A 10,830-nucleotide genomic window follows, 5' to 3' on the forward strand; every position below is an offset into this window, starting at 1 on the left:
GTGCTGTGCAGACACATGGCAAGATACAGTCACTTCCTTCGAAGAGTTTACAGCTTAAATGAACAAGACGGACAAGGTGGAAGAAAGGGAGTATTTTTACTCCTCTATTATGGTGGGAACTGAGGCACAGAGCAATTAAAGGATGTGCCCGAGGTCATACAGGAATTCTGTGGCGGAGCCAAGATTTGAATCCAGGGCCCTTCAATCCCAGGGCAGTGCTTTAATCAAATGTCTGCTCCCAGTTCTTCTAATCCCATCACAAACCTGCCAACTCCACCAAGCTTTTCTAGCTCTCTTTTCCATAGAGATCTTTCAATCCCATCCTCTCTCTGGAGACTGCCCCTTACTGCCTAGATCTTCTATTCACCCCACTTCCAGGCCTTCTCCCCTCACCTAGGGAGTCCTTCCACCTTAGGCATGTTTGTAAAGTGCTTTGAGATCCTGGAATAGAAAGCAGTAGGGAAGCACAAACCATCACAATCATCATTAGGGTTCAGAGTAAACACCCAAAAAAGATGAATGGGGTGGTTCGCACCTTTCTCTAAGCTCCTGATCCTTGACTGTTTTCAAGGGATGACAGCATAGTATCACCTCACATCCTTAAAGTTTCTTTCATAACAAGAAAGGCAAGAATCTTTTTTTTAAAGCTTATATTCTGCAGGAAAGATCAGAAATACCAAAATCCTGTGGGGAGGCCCCAAACCTGGGTTGCAGCAAAGAATTTGAGCCACATGGGTGTCCAGGGCATGCACTAGTTCTTCTCTCACACACACTTGACTTCATTCTAGTCACATTCCTCAGCAATTCCCTCGACTGTCAGACCTTGGCCGAACTTGCGAGTTACAGCGCGTTAAAGGAGCCCCCAGTGCCCTAGCTCACCACCCGTCCACACTGGCAAGGCAGGTAGAGCGCTCGGACTCCGCAGCTAGAGCGCTCCTGGCGATCCACCTCGGCGAGTGGAATCACCTTTGCTGCGCCCCCAGGGCCGGTGTAACCGCTAGGGGAACTAGGCGGTCACCAAGGGCGCCAAGTGGTTGGGGGCAGCTCAAAGCACGCTCCGGGGAGGCGGTGGAGCAGAGGTGAGCTGGGGCAGGGGGGCGCGGGGAAGGCCGCCTACAGCAAGTAACGGGGGGGGGGGGGGGGGGCGGGGGCGCACTGGAGAACCGCTCCCCACCCCAGCTCACCTCTGCTCCGCCTCCTCCCCGATCCCCGCCCCGCTCTGCTTCTCTCCCTCCCAGGCTTGCCGCCAAACAGCTGGTTGGCGCCGCAAGCCTGGGAGGCGGAGAAGCGGCGGCCTGCTCGGGGGGGAGGCGGAGCAGAGGTGAGCTGGGGCGGGGAGCTGCCACAGGGCTCCCCAGGCTGAGGGGAGGGAGGGGGCGGCGGGGAGCTGCCGCAGGGGGGGCGCCTCAGGGCGGGGGGGCGGGGAGCTGCTGCAGGGGGGGCGTCTTAAGGGGGGGGCGGGGAACTGCTGCAAGGCTCGTGGGGGGGGGGGGGTCAGCAGGCGCAAGGTGGATGTTTCGCCTCGGGCGCGAAACATCCTTGCACCGGCCCTGTCAGTGCCCCCGCCGGAGCGCTGCGGGGCCAGTGTGGATTCTCTGGGAAGTTTGAAAACCCCCTTCCTGTTTGCTCAGCCAGGTGTGGAGTGCTCTCAGCGCATCTGTCCAGGTGACCATGCCTCCACGCGCCAGGCGATCCTCAGTACGGAGCAATGGCGAGGTGCTGGACCGCATCACTGTTTGGGGGGAGGAAGCTGTCCAGTCCCAGCTGCGCTCCAGCCATAGGAATTACGATACCTTCAGGCAGTTATCAAGGGACATGATGGAAAGGGGCCATGACCAGGACGCAGTGCAGTGCAGGGTTAAAGTGAAGGAGCTGTGGGATGCCTACTGCAAAGCCCGCGAGGCAAACAGCCGCTCCGGTGCTGCCCCCGCAACCTGCCGTTTCTACAAAGAGCTGGATGCGATACTTGGGGGTGACCCACCTCCACTCCGAGAACCACCATGGACACTTCAGAGCCCAGTTCAAGAAGGCAGGAGGAAGAGGAGGAGGAGCAAAGTGGGAGCGAGGGTGCTGAGGCGGAGGAAGACACCCCAGTATCCCCAGACGAATGTAGCCAGAAACTGTTCTCAAGCCAGGAGGAAGGTAGCCAGTCGTGGTGGCTGGTGCTTGGGGAAGGACAAACACCAGAGGAGGTTCCCGATAAGCGGCTTTTATTTTGGGAAGGAAGTTATTCTGCGCAGGCTCTTGGGGCAAGGAGGGTTAGGGCTGCATGCATGCCTGGATGCGGAATAGGGCGTTGATGTGCTGTCTCACATTGCGGTAATCGGCCTCAGTGATCTCTTCAAAGTCTCATGCAGAAGCTGGGCAATCCGCTTGCGCAGGTTCCTTGGCAGAGCTACTGTGCTCCTTGCCCCAGTCAGGCTAACATGTCCATGCCACTGTGCCATGGGGGCGGGGGGACCATTGCTGCACACAGCCAAGCTGCATATGGGACAGGGCGGAAGCCACATTGCAGTAGAAGACCCTCCCTTGCTTCCCAGTTTACCCTCAGCAGCGAGATCTCTTCCAGGACTGACTCCTGTGGAAAATGTGGGGACAGTGTTCAGTACAGGGGCCCCCAACAGCTGTTGGCTCTCCCCAAGGCACAGAAACCCAGAGGACAGTACGGCCATGAAACAAGCAGTCCCCCTTGCCCCTGTGCTTACTCACCATTCTGGGGCTTCTGTGGGTTATGTGCGCTCGCTTTGGGACGGGCAATTTCTGCTATTGTGTAGACTGTGCTTGTCTTTAAGTACGGGGGAATCACTGCTCTGTCTGGTGTGAACAATGCTGCCTCTGGTAAGTGTTGTTTTTTACCTTTACAGATGCAAGCTTGAGATCTCAGCCGTCCGTGTTATCACCGGCCAAAAGACTCCAAAGAATCAGGAAGCGGCCGCGTAGAAGCAAAGCAGACATGTTGTATGAAGTAATGCAGCATTCAAGTAATGAAAATCAGAAAGTGCTGGGGTGGCAGGAGAGTGAAAGGAGGGTCCACCTGCAGAATGCAGATCACTGGCATCAAAGCACGGAGCGGCTGCTAAGCGTCATGGAGCGCCAAGCGGACTCGATCCAGCGCTTGTAGCAATGCAGGCGGAGCGCTACCGCCCCCACCCCCAGCCCGTCCCCGCAGCCCTTGTCCCAAAACTCTTTCCCTTGTGCCCCCATATCACCTCCAACCCACTTTCCCCAACATCCGGGTTCTTATCGCCACCAGCTGCCTCCAACACCTGTAGCTTCACCACCCAGCCCTGAAAACTACGACCCTGACCCGCTGCACTCAGCCCCCATCACCAGGCAGTAGAGCCAGCACTCATCGCACAGCACTCCAGGCAGGGCATACGCAAATCTGTGATTGTACCGGTCCCCACCCCCTTGCCCTTTCTGTTTCCCGAGCAGTCGTGTCTCTTTTCAATAAATGGATTTTTTGGCTTTGAAAACATTCTTTATTATTGCACAAAGTAAAAGATACCTTAGCCCAGGAAAGAAACAGGCACCACAAGTCAGCGTAGCAAACACAGATTCCTACTAACATTGGAACCACTGCACTTCACTCCCATGCAGGGCACCAGACATTACTGGTGGCTTTCAGCCTCAAATTGCTCCCTCAAGGCATCCCTAATCCCTGCAGTCCCACGCTGGGCCCCTCTAATAATCCCGCTCTCTGGCTGTGCAAATTCAGCCTCCAGGTGTTGAGCCTCCGAGTTCCATGCCTGAGTGAATCGTTCACCCTTCCCTTCACAAATGTCATGGAGGGTACAGCACGCGGCTATAACCGCGGGGATGCTGTCATCGGCCAGGTCCAGCTTCCCATACAGAGAGCGCCAGCGGCCCTTTAAAGCACACTCCAGAGTCATTCTGCACCGGCTCAGCCTGTTGTTGAACCGCTCCTTGCTGCTGTCAAGGCTCCCTGTGTAGGGTTTCATGAGACACGGCATTAAGGGGTAGGCAGGGTCTCCAAGGATCACAGTGGGCATTTCGACTTCCCCCACTGTGATCTTCCACTCTGGGAAAAAAGTCCTGGCCTGCAGCTTGCTGAACAGGGCAGTGTGCCAAAAGATGCGTGCCTCATGCACCTTTCCAGGCCAGCCTGCGTTCATGTCAATGAAACGCCCACGGTGACCCACAAGCGCCTGGAGAACTATCGAAAAATACCCCTTCCGATTAACGTACTCGGAGGCTAGGTGGGCTGGTGCCAGAATTGGAATATGCGTCCCATCTCTCGCCCCTCCGCAGTTAGGGAAACCCATTTGTGCAAAGCCATCCACAATGTCATGCACTTTACCCAAAGTCACGGTTCTTCTCAGCAGGATGCGCTTAATGGCCCTGCAAACTTGCATCAACCCGAGTCCAACGGTCGACTTCCTCACTCCAAACTGGTTATCGACCCATCGGTAGCTATCTGAAGTTGCCAGCTTCCAGATTGCAATAGCCACCCACTTCTCCACCATCAGGGCAGCTCGCAATCTCGTGTCCTTGCGCCGCAGGGTGGGGGCGAGCTCCTCACACAGCCCCATGAAAGTGGCTTTCCTCATCCGAAAGTTCTGCAGACACTGCTCGTCATCCCAGACGTGCATGACGATGTGATCCCACCACTCAGTGCTTGCTTCCCGAGCCCAAAAGCAGCGTTCCACGGTGGTGAGCATGTCCGTGAATGCCACAAGCAAACTCGTGTCATATGCGTTACTCAAGTCGATAACATCGGAGCCCTCACTGTCACTTTGGATCATAAGGAGTAACTCGACTGCCAAACGTGATGTGCTGGCGAGACTCGTCAGCAGACTCCTCAGCAGTTCGGGCTCCATTCCCGCAGAGCGAAAGGGAAGACAGAGCGCGCAGTACAAAAACCGTTGAAAGATGGCGCCAAATGTGGACGGAAGCAAAGGGATTGCTGGGATGTGAAGCGATGCATCACGGGGTGTTGGGACAGGACCCAGAATGCCCTGCACCCCCCGCCCCCTTCCCACAAGCCACAGCGCCAGAATGGGAAGAGGGGCTCGGTGGGATAGCTGCCCATAATGCACCGCTCCCAATGCCACTGCAAGTGCTGCAAATGTGGCCACGCCTGTGGGCTTGTTCTGGTCAGTGTGGACAGACGGCAGCGCTTTCCCGACTGCGCTCTACGAAGGCTGGTTTAACTCACAGCGCTCTACATCTGCAAGTGTAGCCATGCCCTCAGCCTTCCCCAGCAACCAGCCAGATGTTAAAAGGAATAATGATCTCTCTTTGCTTCCCTGGTGCTGCTGAGCTGAGGATCTCAAAACTTGTTACGTCTATGAGTGAATTCAATCTTGCACCCGCAGCAGAAGGGGTATCGCAGCTGGGGAGAGGGAGGCATGGAGAGACTATAGCTGACCTGCAGTGGGGAGACGCAAGTTGTTTCTACCCTCCCCTACCTGCCAAATGTCTACGCTGATTGCAGAACCAGTAGGCTCATGATGTCAGAGACACCAAGGAAGGGAAAAGTGGGCTATTGAGAGAGGATAGGGTTGTTGCTCCACTCTCTGGTTTTGTTGACACCTTTTTATCTCCAACACGATAAACAGCTGGAATAAAGATCTGTTGCTTGAAGATTCAACATCTACCCCAACCCCATCAATTAAGGACTGCTCTAACTTCATCAATTTTAATGAGAGCAGGATTGAGCCCATAATGACAGAGAAAGCTCCCATTCCAGGTCTTTAGTCCATCGAAAACAGGTAACATTTTGCTGATATTCCTAATGGGCATAAAGCTGTTTTCCCCCCTTGCAGGTTGCGGTAAAGTTCCTTGTCCAAGAACGTAAGAACAGCCAGACTGGGTCAGACCAATGGTCCATCTAGCCCAGTATCCTGTCTGTTGACAGTGACCAGTGCCAGAAGCTTCAGAGGGAATGAACAGAACAGACCATCATTGAGTGGTCCATGCCCTGTCATCCAGTCCCAGATTTGGCAGTTGTGGGCTTAGGGACACCCAGAGCTTGGGGTTTCATTCCTGCCCATCGTGGCTAATAGCCACTGATGGACCTATCCTTCATGAACTTATAGAATTCTTTTTTGAACTCTTTTATAGTTTTGGCTTTCACATCTCCTGGCAATGAGTTCCACAGGTTGACTGTGCATCACACAATGAGTCAGTGGTGGGGCCAGGAACAGAACCCACATCTTATAGTGATAGAAACAGGTGCAGTCTAGTTAGCATACCACAGAGAAGACGAAGGGGTGACTTGATCTCAGTCTATAAGTACCTGCATGGGGAACAACCATTTGATACTTAGCTCTTCGACCTAGCAGACAAATGCATAACGAGATCCAATGGCTGGAAGTTGAAACTAGACAAATTCAGACTGAAAATATTGTGTTAATTGTTAGTGAGAGTAATTAGCCACTGGAATAATTTACTGAGGGCCGTGGTGGATTCTCCATCAGTAGCAATTTTGAAATCAAGATTGGCTGTTTTTTAAAGGATCGGCAGGAATTATGGTGGGGGAGGTCTCTGGCCTGTGCTATGCAGGAGGTCAGGTCCCACAGTCACAATGGTCCCTTTTGGCCGTGGGATCTCTGAGTGCCCTTGGCCATTGCTCTCCCCCCTAGAACACACTGCAGGCCATTCCCGCTGCTGCTTGCGAGACCCCACCCCCCGCAGCTTCTCCTGTCTGAGAGGTCAGCCATTACGTCACAAATTCACCACATTCCCCAGCAGCCTAGCAAGCAACTCTGGCTTCGGCGGTGTTTGGCTCAGGCCCTCAGTACTGTCCACCAGCATGCAGGCTTGGACTGGGCCCTGGGAACAGCAGGGGCTGGCTGAGCAGTCCTGGCCCAGGCTAATCTGCTTAGCATGCAGGTGCAGTCAGCAGCGAGGAACACGGGCCATCCTGATCATTAGTGCTGCCATTAATCACTCTGCTGTTCCAAGAGAGGGGTGGGGCAAGGCTGGGGCTGGCTCAGAATATTTATTAGCCAAAGCAGAGCTTGTCTCTGGAAAATACAAGGCACCTTTTTACCCAGGTGCCAAATGGAAAACTCAGCTTGCTCCTGGGAAGACCAATAACAGAATCAAATAGGAAGGGGGATGAGAAATGCCGGCTGCATTGGAATGCCAAACCAAGCCATTTCTCTAGCAGGCTTCCTACTGTGTCCCGTTGGTATGGGCCATGCCAGGGTCCTTTCCCCAGTCACTGCAGGTTCAGCTGGGGATTTGCTGTCCAGGATCTATGTCTCTGTTACTGGGTGCAGAATGGGGCTTCTGGCTGCCAGGGTAAGTGGGATCTTGAGCTTGGAGCTTTCCACCTCCACACAACTTCATCTTGCTGAAACTAGAGTTGACTTGGAGCCCTCTGTCCCTTCTCCCCCCCTGCTCTCCCCCCTTTCCCACCCAGCTGGTTTCTGAGGGAAATTAGGCCTCTAAAGACACCAAATGAGATCCCACACTGAAGAAAGGAACGGATGGAGGAGGAATGGGGGGAAACTGATTTAAATAAAACAACGAGAAGCAGATGGAATGACCCCAGCTCTGCCTTGTAATGGTACGGTGGACGTGGGGGCGGGGGGGCGTCAGGGGCAGGAATCCCAAGGCATTGATGCAAACATGTTGCAGCAAAGACTAAAGTGAGGGTTTCTTTCTGGTGGCTGTTAACAGCTGGGAATCCAAGAGAGATGCTGAACTGATATACAGGCTGGGAAGGAAACGCAGTGCAGGGATGGGATGTGGGTGATGAGAGAAGGACTGGAGGCTTTGAGAAGGAAAGCACCATGTTGCAATACTTTTGCACAGCCAGAAATTTCTTCCTGACTCTTGTGATCAACTTGTGCCCTGAATTTTGAGTATTGACAGCTCCTTATAACATGAGACAAGGAAGGACTAAGAAGCCATGGTTGGATTTCACATCCCCCTCCCCCACTGCTCTCCATGGTGCTGATGTCTCACAAATGATCAAGGTGGCTCTTGACTCAGGTGTACTCTCACCCAGGTAACCACCACCTGTCACGTGGATCCTCTAGAGATGGGTTGTTTCCCAATGTTTTAAAAATAACACTGTTTGCTCAGGAGCTGTCAGAACATTTTTCAGAGGCCTGAGATTGATCAGTCACAGAACCATAGAATATCCGGGTTGGAAGGGACCTAAGGAGGTCACCTAATCCAACCCCCTGCTCAAAGCAAGACCAATCACCAACTAAATCATCCCAGCCAGGGCTTTGTCAAGCCTGACCTTAAAAACCTCAGAGGAAGGAGATTCCACCACCTCCCTAGGTAACCCATTCCAGTGCTTCATCACCCACCTAGTGAAAAAGTTTTTCCTAATATCCAACCTAAATCTCCCCCACTGCAACTTGAGACCATTACTCCTTGTTCTGTCATCTGCCACCACTGAGAACAGTCTAGAGCCATCCTCTTTGGAACCCCCTTTCAGGTAGTTGAAAGCAGCTATCAAATCCCCCCTCATTCTTCTCTTCCGCAGACTAAACAATGCCCTCCACTGGACGTTTTCCAATTTTTCCACATCCTTGTAGTGTGGGGCCCAAAACTGGACACAGTACTCCAGATGAGGCCTCACCAATGTCGAATAGAGGGGAAGGATCACGTCCCTCAATCTGCTGGCCCTCTTGGCAACAAGGGCACACTGTTGACTCATATCCAGCTTCTCGTCCACTGTAACCCCTAGGTCCTTTTCTGCACAACTGCTGCCGAGCCATTCGGTCCCTAGTCTGTAGCGGTGCATGGGATTCTTCCGTCCTAAGTGCAAGACTCTGCACTTGTCCTTGTTGAACCTCATCAGATTTCTTTTGGCCCAATCCTCTAATTTGTCTAAGGCCCTCTGTATCCTATCCCTACCCTCCAGCGTATCTACCTCTCCTCCCAGTTTAGTGTCATCTGCAAACTTGCTGAGGGTGCAATCCACGCCATCCTCCAGATCATTTACGAAGATATTGAACAAAACCGGCCCCAGGACCGACCCTTGGGGCACTCCACTTGATACTGGCTGCCAACAAGACATGGAGCCATTGATCACTACCCGTTGAGACCAATGACCTAGCCAGTTTTCTATCCACCTTAGTGTCCATTCATCCAGCCCATACTTCTTTAACTTGCTGGCAAGAATACTGTGGGAGACTGTGTCAAAAGCTTTGCTAAAGTCAAGGAACAACATGTCCACCGCTATCCCTTCATCCACAGAGCCAGTTATCTCGTCATAGAAGGCAATTAGATTAGTCAGGCATGACTTGCCCTTGGTGAATCCATGCTGACTGTTCCTGATCACTTTCCTCTCCTCGAAGTACTTCAAAATTGATTCCTTGAGGACCTGCTCCATGATTTTTCCAGGGACTGAGGTGAGCCTGACTGGCCTGTAGTTCCCCGGAACTTTCAGCATATTCTCTTTTGCGTGTACTTTATTTTCCTTGGCCGGCTGGACATGCTTCATGTGTAGGAATGGCTGTTATGCAAAACTTTATTGGGGTTCAATCAGGCTACTCCTGCAAGCCCATCTCCTCACCTCTACCCCACAGGAGGCCTTGGGGCAGCTGAGAAGAAACAAGCCTTGATGTCAGAGGCAGGCTATTGCTACCTCCCCATCACTTTCAGGGCTGCCCTCCCCCATCTCTTTCCCCTTTAGTTTCACGTAGTTAACTCCTCAGTGCATTACAGAATACACCACCCATCAGCTGAAAATCCTAACCTGGGACTTGCAGGGAGCATTTATAAAAACCTTTTAGTCTTTGTGTACCAGCTAAATTCCTTGAGATCTGAGGCTCTTGCCTGCCACACTCATGCACACACGTGAGCTATATTACATAGAAATATTCTGTGTTTGATACCAGTGAAATCAGGTCAGCATCTCTTTATTTTCCCTTTCTTTTGCAGCCTCGTCCTTATGGAGCAGTGCAGGCAGACCCCACTTTTCCTTTCAGCATCTCTTAAAAAAGTAAAGTCAACTCCTCTCCTAGGGGCAGGCCCAACACTGACACAAACCAGCAAAAGAAGAGTCACATCAGCCTACCCACTTCTGCTGAGTCAATTATTGACTGAAAAAAATGTACATAAATGTGACAAACAGAACCATCGTTCTAGGACAAGCCCTCGTCAAGAGCTAAATTTCATCTCCAGGGGTTTTGCTGCCGGGGCTGTGCAAACACAGAGCAGATAAACAACTCTGCTGCTGAATTCATTAAATGACATATGCAAACACCCCGCTGCAAACCTGTCTGTGGCTTAGATGGCGAAGAAAGGGGCCAGTCAGAGGGAGCAGCCTCCTTGCTTTTTGTGTGCACGTCCTCATGCCCTCTGTAAAGGCCTGAATGATGGATAATGAAAATTAAACATTTCCTGATCCCAGTCTAGCTCAGAAGCAGCTGGGTCAAATATCTATTAACCCAGCTCTGCAGCAGCTCCCTGCACCCCAAACCCATGTGTTCAAGGACAGCACAAGTGGCTAAGAAATGACAGCTGATTGAAGGGGGCTCATGCCACAGAGCTGGTATTATTTATGTGCCAACAGTGTGCTTGGTGCTACTCAAAAACTCAGGGAGAGGCTGCCAGGCCAGTATGAACACAACTTCTGGGGACATGTCAGGGAACAGGACAGCTATGATCAAAGCAAAGGAAGACTTGAGGTTTCCCAAGTCAAGTCAGATCAGGATCCACAGCTGCCAAGAACTTCCCTCTGACATTTAATGAACAGCTTCCACCTCATCTAGCCACTTCATTTATGAGCCAGAATGAGCCAATATATTAAGCAAGTAGAATGTCCACAGGCATGCCTCCTGTATGGGGGAAAGGGGACAGTGGATCTGCAATGCCTCCTTCCCCTCCTGCACT

General features: G+C 52.3%; 1 protein-coding gene across 1 annotated transcript in view; it reads right to left on the reverse strand.

Moving 5' to 3' along the window:
- Positions 1–2,444: 2,444 nt before the first annotated feature.
- Positions 2,445–10,830, reverse strand: part of NF2 (neurofibromin 2) — a 112,606-nt gene continuing 104,220 nt past the window's right edge. Inside the window, exon 17 of the mRNA XM_037878366.2 lies at positions 2,445–2,578. The gene's annotated coding sequence lies outside the window, so the exon portion shown is untranslated. The remainder of the gene's footprint in view (positions 2,579–10,830) is intronic.

This window comes from Chelonia mydas, chromosome 15, assembly GCF_015237465.2.
Source record: "Chelonia mydas isolate rCheMyd1 chromosome 15, rCheMyd1.pri.v2, whole genome shotgun sequence".
NCBI classification, from domain to species: domain Eukaryota; kingdom Metazoa; phylum Chordata; order Testudines; family Cheloniidae; genus Chelonia; species Chelonia mydas.